Source organism: Aquarana catesbeiana, linkage group LG06 (genome assembly GCF_042186555.1).
Source record: "Aquarana catesbeiana isolate 2022-GZ linkage group LG06, ASM4218655v1, whole genome shotgun sequence".
NCBI classification, from domain to species: Eukaryota; Metazoa; Chordata; class Amphibia; order Anura; family Ranidae; genus Aquarana; species Aquarana catesbeiana.
In genome coordinates this window covers 312811416-312832789 of record NC_133329.1, presented here as the reverse complement: position 1 = coordinate 312832789, position 21374 = coordinate 312811416, and the positions used below count along the sequence as shown (strand labels likewise).

At 45.6% G+C, this 21374-nt stretch overlaps 1 long non-coding RNA gene across 1 annotated transcript in view; it reads right to left on the bottom strand.

Moving 5' to 3' along the window:
• LOC141147775 (uncharacterized) overlaps positions 1-7882 on the bottom strand; it is a 55004-nt gene extending 47122 nt beyond the window's left edge. Inside the window, exon 1 of the long non-coding RNA XR_012245132.1 lies at positions 7772-7882. This is a non-coding gene — a long non-coding RNA (uncharacterized lncRNA). The remainder of the gene's footprint in view (positions 1-7771) is intronic.
• Positions 7883-21374: the final 13492 nt, after the last annotated feature.

Genomic DNA, 21374 nt, shown 5'->3' with positions numbered 1-21374 from the left:
ATCCGTGAGAATAATCCTGTTGATTTCAGGAACTTTCTCAGGATGACGGACCCCGTGTTTCACCGTCTGTTGGCTTCGCTGACCCCCTATATTAGCAGGCAGGATACCTGCATGAGGCAAGCCATCACTGCGGAGCAGAGGTTGGTCGCTACCTTGCGGTATTTGGCCACAGGGAGAAGCCTGCAGGACCTCAAGTTCTCGACAGGCATCTCCCCCCAGGCTCTGGGTATCATTATCCCAGAGACCTGTTCTGCCATCATCCAGGTCCTACAGAAGGAGTATATGAAGGTAAGATTTTTATCCTTTTATATCACATTTTATGGTATTGAATGTTTGCTAATATATTGTATTTCTTTCCTCATTCCCTAATTACCATGATTGTAATATGCTGTGAATGTCCCCTTTGTTCTCATGCATGCTGGATTTTTATATAATTATTATTTTAGGTCCTTCATACATATTTGCCCTTCAATAACCTCCTCAGCATGGTCTCCTGGCCCTATATTCACCTCATGTAGTCACTTAACAATGTATTTTATCAGCTCCATAGTAGTGCTTTACCCCAAACACCCCCTAAAATGTTTGGAAATGTTATTTTTGATTTAAATTCAGGCAGAGGGCCAGAGGCTTTTTTTTGTGGTGTCCCCAAATTTTTTGTAACCCTCCCTCCCCCAACTGCTAAGTCAGCTGATCCCAATTCTCTATCTATCCTCAATCATCTATCTGCTGACTTTGCCAAACCCATACACACTATACCCATCTCTTTAGTGCTCAGATTTATGGGTGAATTGCCCAAAGCATGTAGTGCAAGGGCCTGCCTGTATACTTTCCAATGGTACTGTTTAAAGTTCTTGTATCCTATTATGATCTTGATAGGTAATAGCAGAATGTCCAAATGTGCTCAAATGTGTACAGTGTGTATTTATATCTTTGTATTATGACACTTCTTACCTGTCCAGTGGGCTGCCAATAGTGTAACTAAGGAGGGGCTGTTCCAAGTAATACCCATTATTTAGGCATTCATCTCTAAATGAAGTGAAGAGGGTTACCTGTCCAAGAGTTCCCCCCCTATAATGTTAGAAATGGCCCATGGGGGGGGGGAGGGGGAATATGATAGGTGTACCTTATACTTTGTTGTTGTTAAATTCCCCTTAATAAATGCTATCTGGAGGTTGCCCCATAATGTTTGTGTCTAATCTGCTTGCCATGTTTCTGTGAAAAAATAGTAATGTTTATTGTTTTTTCCTCAACAGTTTTCTTCCACGCCACAGGAATGGCAGACTGTGGCCTCCCACTTTGCCCAGCGGTGGGACTTTCCTAACTGCTGAGGGGCAATTGATGGGAAACACGTCCACATCGTCCCACCACCCAACTCGGGGTCGTACTATTATAATTACAAGGGGTTTAATAGTATAGTGATGTTGGCGGTGGTGTCGGCTAATTACGAGTTCTTGTATGTGGACGTGGGGAAGAATGGCCGGATGTCCGATGGTGGAGTGATCGCCCAGACGGAGTTCTACAGGCGTCTCCAGAATGGCAGCTTGGACTTGCCACCTCCAGAGGACAATGTTGAAGGTCTCCCATTTGTGTTCGTTGCTGATGAAGCGTTTGTGCTGGGGGACCACCTGATGCGGCCATTCCCGATGAGGACTCTCACCCCGGAACAGAGGGTTTTTAATTACCGGCTGGCCAGAGCCCGAAGAGTGGTGGAGAACACATTTGGAATCCTGGCCAGCCGGTTCCGATTATTTCTGACACCCATCCATATGGCGGAGTATAAACTGAACCATATAATACTTGCCTGCTGTGTTCTCCATAATTTTCTACGAAAACATTCAGCCAACTATGCTGGCTCAGTTGGGCCTGAGGCCGGAATCCCAAATCCATCAACACTGACGGCGCTTGAAAGCGGCCGTCCTGGCTTGCCCTCCCTGAATGCCCGTGATGTCCGGTTACGATACCTGGAGTTCTTTGCGGGTAGGGGGGCTATCAATATGCCAGACAATCTGTGACACCTTTTTCAAATAAAAAACAACCAAAAGAAATTCTTTGTGGCCATTTACTGCTTGTGTTTGTTTTAGCTGACCCTGACAGAAATGTGTTGAGTGCAGAAAATGTCGTGATTGGGTAACCTTATAAAAAACACTGTTGGCTGGTACTTCCTAAATGCAAAAACACATTTCACTACAAGTGCACTTGCAACTGCACTGAACCTGCACTTGTAGTGCAAAGTGTATTTTCCCTTAGGAAATAACCCCCATTTTTGCATAAAACAGCAATTACATCACCCCAAAAGTGTTGTAGTGTTGAGATAATAATCCACACATTCTTGAGTAAGGCACTTTTTTATACCTGCACAATCACATGTGCATTTACGAAAGGTTTTTAAAACAAACCAACATGTTTGTTGTATAACAATTTTTGCAGTAGCATTATCAAAACTCGAAATGTCCATTTCAGATAAAACAGGCCTATGTAAAACCAACAAGAAAGCCAAAAAACTTGAACTTACAAAGTTCACATTAGGTAAAACCTGAAGGCTATATCAGACATCAGTATTTAGGAACTGGGTTTGATATAGCGTTCAGATGGGGGGAAATCACCCCTGGAAAAGCCAAATTTGGAAGATGCACACCAATTTACGAATGTCAACATGTGCTATCTGCCATCATGGGGGATCAAGGGACGTGTTTTGGGGGAGAAAGCCCTTCCTCACCGCTACTTTATAATTGAGGAAGGGGTTGCACCCCCAAAACGCGTCCATTGATCTCCCGTGATGGCAGATAGCACATGTTGGCACACTGTGTGCATCCTCCAAATTTGGCTTTTCTAAACATTTTAAACATTTTTGGAAGATTGGACCACAATAAAACAGGTGATTTTGTGGGGTTTAAATTCGCCCCAAAACATCAATGATGTTATTATTTTTTTTAATAACATCACTGATTTGTTTCTGGATGTTTTGCAATTGGAGATTACACCCCATGATCTCCCCGATCAGTATCTGGGCACTTTCTGAAGTAAAGCGTTCAGGATCCCTCACATCACGATCACCTAAAAAGAGATAAAGAACAAAAAAAGTCTCAAAAATCTGCCACCATCCATCTCGTTTACCTGAGTCTGTGGTCGCAGACACTCACCTGTTGTGGTGCCAATCTCCACCACGTCTTCTTCTTCCTCCTGCTCTTCTTCTTCGTTTGGGGGTATTTCACCTTCTTCCATAGGTGGGGGGTCTGTGGTCTCCTCGGATGAGGGGTGTCCTCCGAGTCTTTTCTCCCCTATGTAAAACAAAAATGGTATAATTAACACACAGATATTTGATGGCAGAACTAGAAATAGGAAACATTGCTTGGAAGTGGGGTACAATTGTCTATTTTAGCCGAGTTCCAAGATGAATATTTTTTTTATTGCCCTTTGTCAAGCTGCAATACTTTACCTGTTTGGTACAAGCTTCACAGATGGAGACCCCCCTATAGTATACACTGGAGCACCTGTGTGCCCCCCCTAATAAAAATGGTGTTCTGGGGTCCCACACTAGTGCTCCAGTGTCCAGATGTGAAAACAGCTGCTCTGTGTCCTCTCCTTACACAGAATCTAGTTGTCATTTCATTCTAGTAACAAACCCATCTACACAAACAAATATTTGGCATCCAAGTAGGCCCCAAAAAATGTGTGAAAATGCATATGGCCTAAACAATGGTGTTCTAGAGGCCGAAATAAAAATGTTTGATACGAACGAATAATGGGCCCATGAACATTAAAGTTGCCCTTTTAAACGTTACAATTAATAAAAGCATATGGAGCAGAACGAACGTAATAAAGACAGAAAGAATAGGAACACAGCACAACTACTTACTTTTTTGCAGCACTCTCCGGATCTTTCGGTACTGCTCTGGCTCTCTCAACTTCAGGTCCGACCACCGCTTCCTGAGCTGATCTTTAGATCTTCGTACCCCGAAATTCCTCTCCAGACTCCGGACCACTTTACCAATGATTTTGACCTTTCAGATGTTGGGGTGGGGGTAAGGCCCATATTTTCCGTCATAGTCGGACTTCCTCATGATGTCTACCATCTCCAACATCTCCCCAAACGACATATTTGTGGCCTTAAAACGTCTCCTTCTGGATCGGGACGTGCCTGGATCCGGGCTTTCCTCCTCCTCCTCCTCGTTGCTAGAATTAGCATGCACCTGCTGTAACTCTGCCATCATGCTCTTCACCCACTGCGCCGAACGAAAAGAGGCGGGGAATAGACTAGAAAGAACGTCAGGGGCGGGCGGAGTTACACGCATGCGCAGTGTGTATAAAGCGTAACACGCGTGCGTATTACGTACGATCTGTGAGCGGAGGAAGGAGCATTGGACGCGCCGATCGTAAGAACGAAGGTAAGAGACAAACTTGTGCCTATACTGCTTCTAGATTGAGGCCTATATTGTAACAAGATTAGGAGAGTTTTGTCTGACATTAGGCTTTGTCTTGTGTTGTGTCTTGCAGTGAACATGGATATCTTAATGAGAGATACTGACTTCATGTCACTATTCATTGATATGCTAAGTGAGCTGCCCTGTCTGTGGGAGATTACCCACCCCCATTTCAAGAACCAAGCAAAGAGGAAGGCAGCACTGGAGCAATTGTGTGAAATTGTGAAGCAGGTGATCCCCACAGCAGACATCACTTATTTAAAGATATTAATTGGTTGCCTGAGGAGCACATATCTGAGGGAGCGCAAGAAAGTCCTGGATTCACAGAGATCCGGAGCAGCAGATGACATCTATGTCCCCAGGATGTGGTACTATGACAGGCTGCACTTTCTGGCAGGCCAGACTGAACCCAGGCCATCCCTCTCCAGTCTTCCTTCCACGCTTCCTTCCCCTCTGGCTGAGGCTTCTGACGCCCAACCTGGGCCTTCCAGGCCACATGTGGAGGAGCCCAGATTGAGCCAGGTATAGCATTCCTCTAAATATTTCTGCTTGTCCAATCAATGATGTTAACTAGATGTTAGTTGGGAGTACTAATTTAGGATTGTGATTGATAATGCAAAACATTACAACCATGTCCCTTTTTCATACACAGGGAAGTCTCAGCCAGGAGGTGGCCGGGCCAAGCCGGCTGGCTGATATCAAGGTCCCTCCACCCCCCCTGAAAACAGAAAGTGGCAGTAGGACGAGTGCCCTAGAGGAGGCGGCTATCAGATTCTTTTGGAGGGCTACAGAGGTCCTGGGAGCACCACACACCATGCAGGAGAACATTGCTGCATTCATAGCATATAAAATGCAGAGGATGGAGGAGGGCCAAAAAGCCATGTGTCAGGCCCTCATATCAGAGGCTCTGGAGAAAGGTATGAGGGGCCAAATTACACCTCACACACAGCTTTGGGATGGTCCTCCTCCTCCTCCTCCCTCTCCTCCAGGTCCTCCCAGTCCTCCTCCAGGTCCTCCCAGTCCTCCTCCAGGTCTCCCCAGTCCTCCTCCAGGTCTCCCCAGTCCTCCTCCAGGTCTCCCCAGTCCTCCTCCTCCTCCAGGTCCTACTCCTCCTCCTGCCACATCTCCAACTGCACAGCCACAGCCCGGAAGGAAGCGTGGAAGGAAGACTAGACAGTGATTGCCCTGGGTCCAGTCTGGTCGGCCAAAAAATGCAGACTCTTGTGGTACCACAGCCTGGGGACACAGATGTCATCTGCTGCTATCCGAGTCTCTGTGAATCCCGGACCAAACTGCCCTCCCTTAGATATGGACTACTCAGGCCACCAATTTTGATGTTGAAGAATTGATGTCTGCCGTGGGGGTCCCAGGCTTCGCTAATTTCTGCTGTTGATCCAGTGTTGCCTTCCTCTTTGTTTGGTTCTGATCCCTTAATAAAGGATTTTTGTTTTGAATTATACTCTCCTATGTGTTTTCCTTCAAAAATGACAGTTTGTTTGTGAGGATTCAGGTACATTTCAAATATACAATGTGAAATGAACAAGGGACACCAACAACAAAAAATCTCCTGGAGATTAAATAATAAAAGATAATAATGGTGTTGGGGTAACTTGACACACAAAACACACACAAAAATATTCTGGAGTAAAAATAAAAATAACATTGAACAAAGATCAGCCTTGGAAAAAATCCAAACATTAAAGAAAAAAAAGGCTTAAAATCCAAAAAAAAAAAAAACATAAAAAATATAAAACTGTCAGATGTGACAACTAATAACAATATATTGAGGGAATCCCACTAAAAAAACACAAAGAAAAGTTTGTGAGAAGTGTGTGTGAATATGAGCATCAAAACTACTTAATTCTTGTCACATTATAAAGAAGAAGAGAGTGCGCTGTATTAAACCATTTTGAACATTGCAGCGTGACGAAAGTGCTGTATCCATTGCGAACGCTGAGTTTACCAGAACGAGCTGTCCCGTGTCGGAATTTCTTCTGAGCATGCGTGGCACTTTGTGCGTCGGAACAGGCCACACACGGTCGGAATTGACGCGATCGGATTTTGTTGTCGGAAAATTTTATCTTCTGCTGTCCAACTTTGTGTGTCGGAAAATCCGATGGAAAATGTCCGATGGCGCCCACACACGGTCGGAATTTCCGTCAACACGCTCCGATCGGACATTGTCCATCGGAAAATCCGACCGTGCGTACGGGGCATAAGGCTTATGTGCCAGTGAACTGACTCTCATGACCAATCAATATCTGTATCAATATCAAATCATCAATGTGGCTTAGATGATATCAGCATCTGTCATGGTAAACAGATGAGCGGAATTATTTAGGCAAATTTGATTTCAATGTAAATGAAGTAAATTGTGCTGTGTTATTTCTTTATTTAGAGGGCTTATTCTTCTATTTGGGGTAATTTAGTTTGTTTCATTTGGTGTTCTTTGTGTTTTGTTCCTTTTTGTGTGATCATTATTTATGTATTGTCACTTAAAGTTTATTATTTAACTTTTTCCCGCAACCTTTTTTTTTCCCTTTCTGTGAAATATTAAAGCTATTTAAGGGACCACTTTGGCACAAGTCCATATAATAATTTTAAGGAGCTTCCGTAACCTTTATGAGCATTTAAAGTCTGGTGTATTCTTAAAAAACAGACTATTTCACACTTACTATTGGTTCCAATTAGGGTTGCACCAATACCGTTTTTTTATCAGCGAGTTCGAGTACCGATACTTTTGGTCGAGTATAAAATAGCTCAAGATGGTATAGCGCTCCCCTCTACCTAGCTGATATAGTGCTATAAAATAAATAGCCCAAAACATAAACAGTGACACAATAAACAGTATAAAACAACACAATAACAGTAAAAAGTGTATATACATACAGCGGTAGATAGCAAATAAAACAAATATAAATGTGAGTGTCACTGTAAACCAAAACTGTGGTAGTGCATACCAGTGTGCCACCACTATATCACAAATGTCCAAAAAATATATAAAATGCTTGTGCATATAGGCCAGTGTTAAATACACTGGTATAGCATAAAAAATACAATAAAGTCCAAATGGTGAATCCGTGAATATTGTGCAAACAAACAACACCTTCTGTGTCCCTCCACATTCACATCTATGCACTCACCTCCATAAATGACCAACAACTGGTCACCATGCGCCTTCCCCTTTAAGGGGTATACAGATCCTTTGGTGGATGATTGCAACTTCCCCGGGTTCAAATGGATCCTAGGCAGTCCCCAGCAGCAGCACTCATAGAAGGACAGAGCAAACTGACATAGTGCTAAATCGTTTAAAAAAAAACTTTTAATAAAAAATCCCCCAAAAAACTCACATGTTTCTGTGCACTAGCACTGGTGCACTCATATCGTTCGCATCGCACATTAAGGGTGTGCAGCCCCCTTAAGGATAGCTTGGGTATTCGTGGCAGCAGCTAACAAAGAGGGTACGAAAACTTCCTGGTTGGCCCTGCTGGCGTCACTATGCCCCACCACGACGTGTTTCGTCACTCCCCACGTGACTTTTGGGTCCTTTATGGAGGTGAGCGCATAGATGTGAAGGTGGAGGGACGCAGAAGGTGTTATTTGTTTGCACAACATCCACGGATTCACCATTTGGACTTTATTGTCTTTTTTATGCTATACCAGTGTATTTAACACTGGGACTATATGCACAAGCATTTTATATATTTTTTGGACATTTGTGATATAGTGGTGTGTGTCACTGCATATGTTTTGGGCTATTTATTTTATAGCACTATATCAGCTAGGTAGAGGGGAGCGCTATATCATCTTGAACTATTTTTTACTATCTTGGAACGCACGCTGGGTATATAGCAGCAGAATCTCAAACATGTTTTTTTCAGCACAACTTTACACATAGTAAAGCAGGGGACTATACATTTATTTACTTTTGGTCAAGTACTCGCCGATACCGAATACAGATACTTGGCGGTGCGATGTGCGTCAATACAAAAAATATTGGTGCAAATCCCACTGCAAGCAATTGTATGCGATTTGAACAGGGATGCATTCAATTTCACCCACTGCTCCTGTGTGTGTGTATTCAATGGGATTAAAGCACCATCTGGTCAGGTTAAACAATGTTAGAACTCACAGTACATATCTGGTAGCAAACTGGGGTCGCTGGAGGTGCTCACAACGGGGCTGGAGGAGAAGTTCCAGGACCCTGTGGGTATAGGGCAGAAGTTATGTCAGCTTGGGGGCGCCGCGGACCGCCTCTACATCTCCTGCTCTGTGAGCACCTCCAACGGCCCTGATTTGCTACCAGATATGTACTGTGAGTTCTAACATTGTTTAACCTGACTAGATGGCACTTTAATCCCTTTGTATACACACACAAGCAGTGGGGGAAATCGCATGTGATTCATACAAGAATCACACTGCATTCCTGTTCAAATCGCACACGATTCTTTGCAGTTCGACTTGCAGCCATTCATTTTGTATTGACGCAAATCGCACTGGTATTGGTTTTGGTATCGGGAGCATTTGGGCACGTACAGATATGCGCTCAAATGCTTGCCATCCGCGCCGATACTGGTATCGGTAGCAGTGCATCCCTAGTTGCAAAGCATTTTACCAAAATGGTGACATTTCAAAGAAATGTCCAGATTTTCTGGGAAATTTCTGGGAAATAAAAACTCTTAATTTGAACAAGATAGCTTATTAAATGAGGTATATGATCCTTCATCACTTGTCACATTAAACCACCACTTTGGGAAAAAAAAGGGTTGGTCTTCCCATAAGTGATATTTCAGCTGTAGGTGGAGTCGGCTGAGTCACCCCCTGGCTTCTTACGCAGCTCTGAGACTCCAGAAGCACATTTTTTAATTGCTGATTCTGTCATCACTTACATTTTGGTGTTCCTGCTCCTATTTCCTTTTCCAAAATATAGACTTAAAAAAATTCCAGCAAGATGAGTGAAACCCAATTTGATGGGCATGGCAAGTGTGCAGATCTAATTTAAACACAGCAAAATTTCCAAGAAATGCAAAAAAATGTTGGGTGGTTTATTGGTCAAGAACCTTCCAAAATGGAAACTTCAACTTTGGATCCATTGACCCTTAAAGACTTTATATACCCTAACAATAAACTTGTTTTTTTTTTATCTGATTAACATGTGTAAAAAAAAAGTTGACCCTGTCAAAAATTCAGTGCTGTCCTGTGCATAAGTGTTACTAAAAATTAATTAAAAAAAACATTAAAATAACAAACATGTTATACTCAGTGGCCCTGATCTTCCTCCTCTCTGCTCCCCTGTCAGCGATATTGGCTCCTCCTCTTCTTTCTGTGTCCTCATAGCAAGCGGTTTGCTATGGGGGCACACAGTGCCTGCTCGCTCCCTAGCTGTGTGCATATGGAGCCACACTTCATAGACACACACATCGGGGCTTAGCCCTGCCCTCCCCACTTCCTCCTCACTGCATTTGATTGACAGCAGGAGAAGCCAATGGCTCCGCTCCTGCTGCTGTTCAAGTCCCTGTGTGAAGTGGAAAAGAGGAGAGAAGAGTTGCAGCCATGCACAGCGCTGGATCTCTTCTCCACTCTCTTCTCCTTTACACAGGGAAGGGGGAGGACAGAGGAATAAAAAATGTTTTTTGCCTTAAAGCAGTAGTAAACTTACGGAAAAAAAACATTCTCCCTGCAAAGCAAAGCCATAATGTGCTAGTATGTCACCGCTGCAGAGACTTCCATCTTCACCCAGTCTTCCTTCAGGGTTTGTGGGCTGCAACTTCTTAAATGGCAATGCCGCAATGACATCACTCCCGTGCATGCGTGCAGGAGTTTCATCCACGGCACACAGCTCTAATGGCACGGAAAGGTTGTTCCTTCCGAGCGCATACGGCGGTGACGCCACCGGCTCCTGCTCACTGGAAAATCTCCTAAAGAGTGAACATTTAGGGGATGTTCATTTTACCTACAGGTAAGCTTTATTATAAGCTTACCTGTAGGTAATAACATTCAGGGGTTTACTACCACTTTAATGTAAGGAATACACGGGGGTAAAAAAACTATTTTAGCTTTGGTATCACTTTAAGAGTATTGACAGCCCTGCCCAGTTCATCTCTGTAAACTTCAGAGCACCTCCCCTCTATGTTATGGAGATGCATAAAGGGTGAGCCAATTTTCAATCATCTAGTCATGTCCTTTTTGATTTATCTTCTTTATAGATACATTGTGCCTTGCCACCGTACGACAGGAAGTGTTACTGGCAGAATCACCAGATAATAAAAAATAAATAAATCATGAAAAAAAGAAAACAAATGCAGCTACCACATCTAATGCCACGTACACACAAGCGGACTTTATGGCAGACTTTGTCCGGCGGACTCTGACGGACTTTACGACGGACTTTCCGAATGAACGGACTTGCCTACACACGATCAACCAAAGTCCGAAGAATTTGTACGTGATGATGTACGACCGGACTAAAACAAGGAAGTTCATAGCCAGTAGCCAATAGCTGCCCTAGCGTAGCTTTTTGTCCGTCGGACTAGCATACAGACGAGCGGACTTTTTGACCGGACTCGAGTCCGTCGGAAAGATTTGAAACATGTTCCATTTCTAGGTCCGTCGAATTTTTGGGGAAAAAAAGTCCGCTGGAGCCCACACATGATCGAATTGTCCGACGGATTCCGGTCCGCCGGACATATTGTGCCGTAAAGTCCGCTCGTGTGTACGCAGCATTAGTGTTGGTAAACTGCTGCAACACATTATATTTTTGTTCTTGGGTTTGTATACACCAGTGGCGGCCCGTCCAGAGGGGGCGCATGGGCGCCGCCCCCCTCCAGGCAGTCACAAAAAAAAAAAAAAATTTAATACCGGCCTTTTGAAAAAAAAAAGCTTGCAGACGCGGCGCTACATTTGCAGGCGTTTATCCCGCCTTGCGGTGCTTTCCGTAGCGCCGAGTAGCTTCCCCCCAGCGCTCGTAGTATCTATTACTACGGCCGAGCGGTTTGATTGACATCTCAGTTTGATGTCACTTCCTGTTTTCTTCTCCCATTGCGCCCGGGAGAGAGGAAACAAGAGGTATGAGAGGAGCGGACGGACCCCTCCATCGCCGTTGTAGAAGAAGACACCGCAGGAGAGGACAACAGCAAGGTAAGTAGTACCGCTGGTCTCCCGCGGAGAACGGGGGGAGGGGGGTTCGATGTGACACAGTCAAGGCTGCATTTGGTGAGACACAGGCTGCATTTGGTGGGACACAGGCTGCATTTTGTGTGACACAGGCTGCATTTTATGGGACACAGGCTGCATGTAAGGATGGACTCCACTGGGGACACCTGATGGCATCTGGTGCCAGGCGACGTGGCTAGTGACACGCTCAGGGCTCCCACTGATTCTGCATTATGGTGAGTTGAATGATTTCATTTTATATTACAATGTAATAATAGAAATAATGCGCTTCAATCATCCTGACACCATAACAACCATGGTGCCAGGATGATTGAAGTGCTAACACCAGGTGTTTGAAATATCTTTATCTGCTTATTGTTAAACTTTCTAGAATACACATATTTAGTTTGTTGTGTAGGATCTGGGCCTGCTGTCCCTCCATCCCTCTCTCCCTCTCCCTCCATCCCTCATTCATCTCAGACGCTAACCACACCACCTTAGAGCCACGCCCACTATTTTGCTGAAACCATGCCCATTTTCACCAAGTGAGAGGGGTCAAAAAGGAAGGGCGGGGTCTGGCGCCCCCCCATCCTAAAACTTCACCAGCCGCCACTAGTATACACTTTAAATTTCAACAAATCAAACAAGGATCAATATTGAAATCAGAAAGAAGACTGTAGGTCAATTTTTGGAGATGCAAATGCAAATATGAGAATTTTTCCAAGTGAAATATTCTGCACTATTCTAGAATATTGGTAGTTCTGCTTTCACAGTTGTGTTTTTATTTGTTGATTTTATAGTCATTGAGCTGATCAGTCATCTAACATCCTGCATATGCTGGTTGTCTAAATAACTTAAAGGAATAGTGTCACAGAACTCCCTTATTTGGATACAGTGTTTTTACCCAACCGCATTGTTAGCATTTTGAGTTAGGTCTAGACATAATGAGTGGCTTAAAAAGAAAAAAAAATATTGCAGCCTGTGATCCTTTTTAGAGATTTGAAGAATAAGTATATAAATAAATAAATACATATTTTTTTTAGTAGAGTTAGGAAGGTTTAGAACCTTTGCCAGGTTTTAACTCCTGTCTGTCTTTTGGCTGTTAGTACAGGAAACGAGGGGAAATCTTTCAAAGGGAAAAGAGAGCACATTTAAAAAGCTGGCAAAAGTTCCCTGACCTATCAAAAAATAAATAAATAAATAAATAAATAATTGGCTAGAGTTGGGTTTTAAAGGGACAATTGTCACCAAAATCCCCAGTTTTAGCTGGTGTCAGATACTGGGGGAGGGTGATGTCAGCTGACTGGAGGATACATGCTCCCGTACAGACAAATGTCCACGGCCTCCACCTATAACTGACCTTCGCAGCAAGGAGCATATGGAAGGGCAAAGCATGTAAAAAAAAGCCAAAGAAAATTCACAGCTCAACTTACCAGCCAGCCTGCAACCAATCGGATTATCCTGTCTAACAGTCTGCGTTAAAAACAGGGGTTTCATACATTTGCAAATACATGCGTAACCTGCAGGGCCACTTCACGGCACCCATGTATTATCTGAAGTCCTAGCTCTATACATTTTTGAGAGCCTCCATAGTAGAAGCACATGTATAATAATGGATAGATAGAGGGCAGGTGAGGTTCCTTAAAGGCACAGGGCTGCACTGGACACCCAGCATATAGCACAATGGCAGCAAAGGTGTCCAGTATGTCCCTTCACCAATATTCCAACAGTACAGACAAATGGCCCCTGCCTCACCTATAGCTTGCCTTCGCAGCAAGGAACACAAGGAAGGGCAATACATGAAAAATAAAGCCAAAGAAAATTCCCAGCTTAACTTACCAACCAGCCTGCAACCAACCGAGTTATCCTGTCTAACAGTTTGCATTAAAAACAGGGGTTTAATTTGCACTAATTTGCAAATACATGTGTAAGCTGCAGAGTCACTTCTTGGCACCCCAGTTTTATCTGCCGTCCTAACTCTATACATTTTTGAGAGCCTCCATTCGCTGCCATTGGGCTATATGCTGGGTGTCCAGTGCACCTCTGTGCCTTTAACCACTTGCAGACCGCTGCACGCCGATATACGTCGGCACAATGGCAGCGGTGGGCAAATGGGATGGGCGTACCTGTACGTCCCCTTTAAGAGGCGGGGCTAGCAGACGTGTGCGCCGCCAGAGGTGAGCAACTGCCGCGTACAGCGTGATCATGCCCGCGATTTTTTTTTTACCAAAAATATGTAGAAGAATACATATCAGCCTAAACTGAGGAAAAAAATAGGTATTTTTATATATTTTTGGGGGATATTTATTATAGCAAAGAGTAAAAAATATTGCGGTTTTTTAAAAATTTACGCTTTTTTTTGTTTATAGCGCAAAAAATAAAAACCGCAGAGGTGCTCATATACCACCAAAAGAAAGCTCTATTTGTGGGAAAAAAAGGACGTCAATTTTGTTTGGGTGCAACGTCGCACAGCCGCGCAGTTGTCAGTTAAAACAACGCAGTGCCGAATCGCAAAAAGTGCTCTGGTCAGGAAGGGGGTGAAATATTCCGGGACTGAAGCCTTTAAGAAGGAATGGGCTTCCTCCAGGCTCACCTGCCCTCTGCCTATCCATTATTATGCATGTGCCTCTACTATGGAGGCTCTCAAAAATTTATAAAGTTAGGACTGCATATAATACTGGGGTGCCGTGAAGAGACTTTGCAGCTTACGCATGTATTTCCAAATGTGTGAAAACGAAACCCCTGTTTTTAACGCAAACTGTTAGACATGATAATTTGGTTAGTTGCAGGCTGGCCGGTAAGTTGAGCTGGGAATTTTCTTTGGTTTTGTTTTAGGATACATGCTCCCCCATACCAAGAACCACCAGGTACTTTTGCCAGATGAGACAGCAAAAGGAGCATTGTGAGCACCCGCTGGCATCAGTGTTGGTGACAGGTTTCTAAATAACAATGGTTACAACTGGCAACCGTTCCTGTTTGGCCTTTGGAACAAACAATGCAGCCATGCCGCAGACAACCCCAACAATGGGATATCAGGGGTAGAAGAAAAGCAACATTTTTTATGCTATAACCCTCAGTGAGCCTCAGCAAATGGTGTCTGATGCCATAAACTGTAAAAACAGCCTAGGCACCTTTAGGCTTATGAACCATATCAGGCTGTTCATACTGTTTGGGACATGTTAACGTTTTAAATTTGCTTCCCTTTATAAATCATAATTCAAGAAGTTCTAATGCTGTCCTATAATTAGTATAAATAAACTTCATCTCCTTAACTGTAAATTCCTGCCCTTTCCCCAGGGCAGACGCCTCTTCGGGAATCCATCCCACTTGAATTTGTGCCACAACAAAACTTTTCCTCAGATGCTACCCATTCATGCAGCAGGTATCGTGAATTTAATGAGCTTACATGCCAGGACATATGTAGTTTAAGGGCGAATACATCATAGAAATGGCACTTACAAGGTACTGCTGTTGGCTTTGTAAAAAATTTAAATAAGCAGTGACTCATGCCCCGAATGTAAGATATATTTTAGCGTTCTGAAATTTGTATTAACCTCCAAAAGGTAATTTACTCGTATTAAAATGGCACAGTGCCTAGGGCAGCACTGTAAGGGGACAGCAAGCCTGAAAAGTTACAAAACTGTAATACCTTTTTCCTTATTATGTACCTCTTTTGCCTGCCTCTGGACATTTATGGATACATTTATCAAAAGAAAAGTAGAGAAATGAAAGTGTAGAGAAAGATAAGAAGCAGAAGGGTCTTTAAAGTTCTGGACATGTGAAATCATCTTTCAGTTTGCTCGATAGTCTGTGTGCTAAAAAGTATTTCTCCTTTTAACGCAAACAGTATGCTGTGTTCAGTATGATACTATAGCAGCGGTTTTTACTAAAAATACCACATAACACAATGGGCAGAGCTTTACAAATGGCCATTCATACGCATTGGTTATGAAGCATGAAGACCACCAAAGAAGAGTTGGGGAGCTACATCAGCTCTGGGGTTACCAGTTGAGTACCACTGATTATAATCACTAATAAATGTTCGTGATTTAGCAGTTATAGTTAAAAAAAAAGATGAACCTGTGAAAGTCAGCTATTGCCCAAGCATTGTGTATTTTGGGTCAGATGTGTCAAACCACAGTTGTTATTTAAGTGTAACTCCAGGGTATTATTTTGGAGTCAGGAAAAGTTAGATAACCATTCCAATCTGGCATATGTTCTTATCCTACTTTATTCAATATTTTAGGAAGATGTGAACCCTAACTGAATTACATTTAGGATAGCCATACACTAGGCTGAATTAGAAAAATCCATAGATTCCCCCATCCACGCTAAGCAGCATGGATGGACACATTTCCCACTGTTGGCTATTGTATTCTGTCAGAATACCCAAACAGTGACTACAGCTTATTGGATGCAGTCACTGTTCAGTCCACTTGTTTCTGCCTGGCTTCTTTGATTTCTTAATCAATGTTTGTTGAGCTGGGTGGTGTCAGGGGAGTCAACTGTGACTTGATCAATTCACAAGCTTTGGACAATATTTGAGCAGTGCATGGGCAACATTAGTTTGCAAAAGTACTATACGTTATAAAAAATTTCCTGACCGACTCCAGTGCAGCATATGTATGGGTTAACCCCGCCTCCACTCCTCCCCTATAGGACTCCACTCCCATAAATCTTTGCTCTGAACCAAAGGCTGCGTTCCATTTTTGTCCTCCTCCAAAGGGCCAGTTTGGTTATTCGACCACCTGAAGTTTTTCCTCTCCGCGATCAAGACCGGCCAACAGCAACCACTGACAAGACAGGTCGCAATACTCTGATAAGCCTTAGCTATTAGCAGGGTATGAAGTGGGCAAACGGAAGAGGCACTGGAAGAGCTGAAGCCTGGCCATTGGCAGGCAAGCGCCGCAATGGCCAGATTAGCGGGTGGCATTATCTGCCCCAAGTACGGCGTGATCAGCCTACCTGTCCCTACCTGGCCCTACCTGTTTGATCGTGGAAGCAGGATTGAAATGCAGATCTGTGTTCATGCCGTGTGCGGTGATGTATACTTTTATATTACATATTCCATGGCAGCAGTTTGTGTGTTTTTCTGTTTGTCTGTTTTCTTCCCTGGCTCTAGTGTTTTCCAGTCTATGGCAGCTGGAACGCATTGGCGTTCCAAGCCACTGCTTTCTCTTCTGGCCGGACATCCCTGGGTTACTGCTGCCAATGGGCTCAGCCCATGCGTGCGGTGGCGTCATTTCAGTGGAGAAATTCAATCACTGATCAGTACTGTTGATATTGGGCTTTCTCTGAAGGCAGCTTGCAGCAGTTTCCCTAAATCCTGTGTGCAATATGCTGCCTCTGTGTGATTCTGCTATGATTTGATCACCTGTGCAGGTTGTCTGTCTGTGCAGTTTCACACTGTGGATGTTTCGTTGCCCCCCTTGCAGCCAGCCCTTGTGTAGCAGGTATGAGAGGGTGGATTTAATCCTTTCCTTACCTTGCTGACCCGGGTTATCTTTTTTTTTTAATTATTTCCTTTCTATCCTATTTTGCTTTTTTTAAATCCTTTTAGGTCAGATTGACAATACACGGCACAAGATGATAAAAACCTCATTAGGTCACAACATTCCTCTTCCAGATGTATTTGGCATAGGTCCAGCTTTCATAGTAGAAGCTATGAATCCTCCTTTACGCACCCACTGCTATGTCAGCAATTTCAAGGAGGGAGCCTGCTTGGGATGCAGGACTCCGGTCCCAGAGGGCAAGTCTCTGTGTGAGCTATGGCGGTTGGAAAAAGGGGATAGTGATTTCCAGCAAATGGAATCTCTGGTGAGGCACATGGTGCAAGAATCCCTTAAAGAGTGGAATACAAGCCACACACAAAGTTCTACAGCCATTGTGGCGTGCTCTCCCCCTAGGATGACCAGGAAGAACTGGAACTGTCCCAACCAAGCCATCCATCTACGAAGACCTCAGACAGTGGGGCAGAGGGAGATGAGTCTCTTTACCCTCGTAACGCCTTTTGGTCAAGGCAATGATGGGTGCATTTACATGAATAGAACCTGTAGAGTCTCCTGCAAAAAAGAGGAAGTTCTGTAAGCACCTTGGGCTTCGTTTCCTCTGGTGCGACTTGTCATGAGACTAGGGTCACACGACAAATTATAGCGAATTGATTTCATTGGCACCCGTTCCAATCTATGTGACTTAAAGTTGCAGCGACTCTTGAAAGGTTCCTGCACTACTTTGGTGAGACTTTTGATGCAGCTTTGATCCAGAGACTGGAAAGTTGGTTCGGGGTTGCACTTAGAAATGTATCAAGGTCGCACTTCAAAGTCGCACTCTAAATCGTGCGACTTTGGGGGTCACAATAGTGGAGACGTAACCTTAGAGAGAGTGTCATATTTTCCTCATTCCTAATGGAACTGAGAGACATCATTTTGGATGAGTGGAGCAAGGTCGTGAGCTATACCTGCCTTCTGAGAAAACATGATGCTTTTTCTTGGAAGATGCAGTGAATAGCCCGAAAGTCAGCTTGGGCTCTTGTGGCCATGTTGAAAGGGATGAAAATGTGAATGGAGAATGTAGACGCAGTATTCAAGAACATTTTCAGAAACTGTGTAGTTCAGGAGCCGGAGCTGGTGTCGGTTTCCATAGAAAAGAATGAAAATGGGGATGGAGAATGTAGCCAGAGCTGGTGTTGGTTTCCATAGTGAGGCTCCAATTGACATCATCCTCATAGTGGCAAGGGTTATGCTCTCGTCAGTTACGGCAAGTGAGTGCTATGGCTAGGGCCTGGGCTTACTGATCCTGCCTTGAACAGGCATAATATAGCATTCCCTTTGAGGGAGCTTCATCTTTGGCAAGCTGGATAGCACCACAAGCCGGGGCACAGTTGGCAAGTTGGGGTCCTGCCTCAGGACCGGCGCCTGATAGGCCGGAAGACGAACAAGGTTCGAAGCGTGCGAGGGTCGCACGTTTTTACAGACCAGGTCAAGATTTTTGGAAGAGCTGGTGTGGAGACCAGATTTCCTCTCAGATGTATGCTAAAAGCTTGAACTCTGGTATCCAAGAAGCTACTGAGTTTGGGCCTCAGACTATTGGGATGTCAAAATGGTCTTTTCGGGACATGCATGGTCCATTAGAAGTCCTCCTCAACTCGGATCCATTTCAATGGATTTTACCTCACTGAGATAAAGGAAGCATATACTCATGCTTTAGGTAAGTCACTGGTGTCACAAAGTGCTGCCATGCTAGTCTCTGAATGCGAGAGATTTCTGGGCAGGTACTTGCCCCTCTTAAGGTCAAGAAGATGAAAAGCTTGCAGAGTCCGGTTTTGGACCTTGGGCACCTGAGACAATTTTCAGCAAAGGAGAAGTTCAAGGTGGAAACATTGTCCCTGATTAACAGGGGGTCCAGCCAGGTGACTGGCTTGTTTCCAATAGACCTAAGATGCTTATTTTATTGTGCCCATTGTAGAAGACTTCCGCAAACTCCTTCGCTGTAGGTCAAGACCATCTCCAGCTCCAGACATTCGGGCTTTCAACATCACTGTGTGTGTTTTCAGGGTCTTATTGGTTGTTATTGTCTTTATCAAAACAAGCAGGGCCGATCCCAGACGGGGTGCACGGGGTGCAGTGCACCCGGGCGCCAGAGAGGTGGGGGCGCTGAAGCGCCAGACTGCTCCCCCCCTTCTCCTCCTCCTCCTCTCTGTGTCCAGAGGTGGCTCCCTCCATAGGTCACAGCCGCCGCTGTAGTTTTTGAGGCTCAAGCCCGTCCCCCCCTCCCTCCTCCTGTCAGAGAAGGAGAGCAGCGCTGGAGATCGGAGAGGCTGGTCTCTGTGTGGAGAGAGACCAGCCGCGCAGTAACATCGCTGGGGGGGCGTTCTGTGCCTGACATGTTCTCCTCCTCTGTCTTTCCCTCCGCCCAAGCCTGTCTCCATCTGCTCTACACCCGGGCGGCACGGCTGCACACTATCCTCTCCTCTCCAGCTGCCGCCCGGGTGTTTTTATGTACGCTAATGGAGGGGGGTCTCTACTAATAGAGGGGGTCTGTCCTATGGGGGTCTGTACTAATGGAGGGGGGTTTCCTGGGGGGTGTACTAATGGAGGGGGGTTTGTCTTGGGGGGGTCTGTACTAATGGTGGGGTGGTTCCTGGGGGGTCTGTACTAATGGAGAGGAGGGGGGGCGGTTTGTCCTGGGGGGTCTGTACTAATGGAGGGGGGTTGTCCTGGGGGGGTCTGTACTAATGGAGGGGGGTTGTCCTGGGGGGGTCTGTACTAATGGAGGGGGGTTTGGCCTGGGGGGGTCTGTACTAATGGAGGGGGGTTGTCCTGGGAGGGTCTGTACTAATGGAGGGGGGGCTTTGTCCTGGGGGGGTCTGTACTAATGGAGGTGGGTTTGTCTTGGGGGGGCTGTACTAATGGAGGGGGTTGTCCTGGGGGGTCTGTACTAATGGAGGGGGGTTGTCCTGGGAGGGCTGTACTAATGGAGGGGGGGTTTGTCCTGGGTGGGTTTGTACTAATGGAGGGGGGCTTTGTCCTAAGGGGGTGAGTACTAATGGAAGGGGGGTTTGTCCTGGGGGGTCTGTACTAATGGAGGGGGGTTTCCTGGGGGGTCTGTACTAATGGAGGGGGTTTGTCCTGGGGGTCTGTACTAATGGAGGGGGGGTCTGTACTAATGGAGGGGGGTTTGTCCTGGGGGGGTCTGTACTAACGGAGGGGGTTTGTCCTGGGGGGTCTGTACTAATGGAGGAGGGGTTTGTCCTGGGGGGTCTGTACTAATGGAGGGGGGTTTGTCCTGGGGGGTCTGTACTAATGGAGGGGGGGTTTGTCCTAGGGGGGGTCTGTACTAATGGAGAGGGGGGGCGGTTTGTCCTGGGGGTCTGTACTAATGGAGGGGGTTTGTCCTGGGGGGTCTGTACTAATGGAGGGTGGACGGTTTGTCCTGGGGGGTCTGTACTAATGGAGGGGGGTTTGTCCTGGGGGGGTCTGTACTAATGGAGGGGGGGCTTTGTCCTGGGGGGGGTCTGTACTAATGGAGGGGGATTGTCCTTGGGGGGTCTGTACTAATGGAGGGGGGATTTGTCCTGGGAGGGTCTGTACTAATGGAGGGTGGGTGGTTTGTCCTGGGGGGTCTGTACTAATGGAGGGGGTTTGTCCTGGGGGGTCTGTACTAATGGAGGGGGAGCTTTGTCCTGGTGGGGTCTGTTCTAATGGAGGGGGTTTGTCCTGGGGGGTCTGTACTAATGGAGGGGGGCTTTGTCCTGGGGGGTCTGTACTAATGGAGGAGGGTTGTCCTGGGGGGGTCTGTACTAATGGAGGGGGGGTTTGTCCTCGGGGGGCTGTACTAATGGAGTGGGGTTGTCCTGGGGGGGTCTGTACTAATGGAGGGGGGTTTGGCCTGGGGGGTCTGTACCAATGGAGGGGGGTTGTCCTGGGGGGGTTTGTAGTAATGGAGAGGGGTTTGTCCTGGGGGGGTCTGTACTAATGGAGGGGGTTTGTCCTCGGGGGGTCTGTACTAATGGAGGGTGTTTGTCCTGGGGGTCTGTACTAATGGAGGGGGGTTTGTCTTGGGGGTCTGTACTAATGAAGGGGGGGTTTGTCCTGGGGGGGTCTGTACTAATGGAGGGGGGTTTGTCCTGGGGGGGTCTGTACTAATGGAGGGGGGTTTTGTCCTGGGGGTCTGTACTAATGGAGGGGGGTTTGTCTTGGGGGTCTGTACTAATGAAGGGGGGGTCTGTCCTGGGGGGGGTCTGTACTAATGAAGGGGGGGTCTGTCCTGGGGGGGTCTGTACTAATGGAGGGGGGTTGTCCT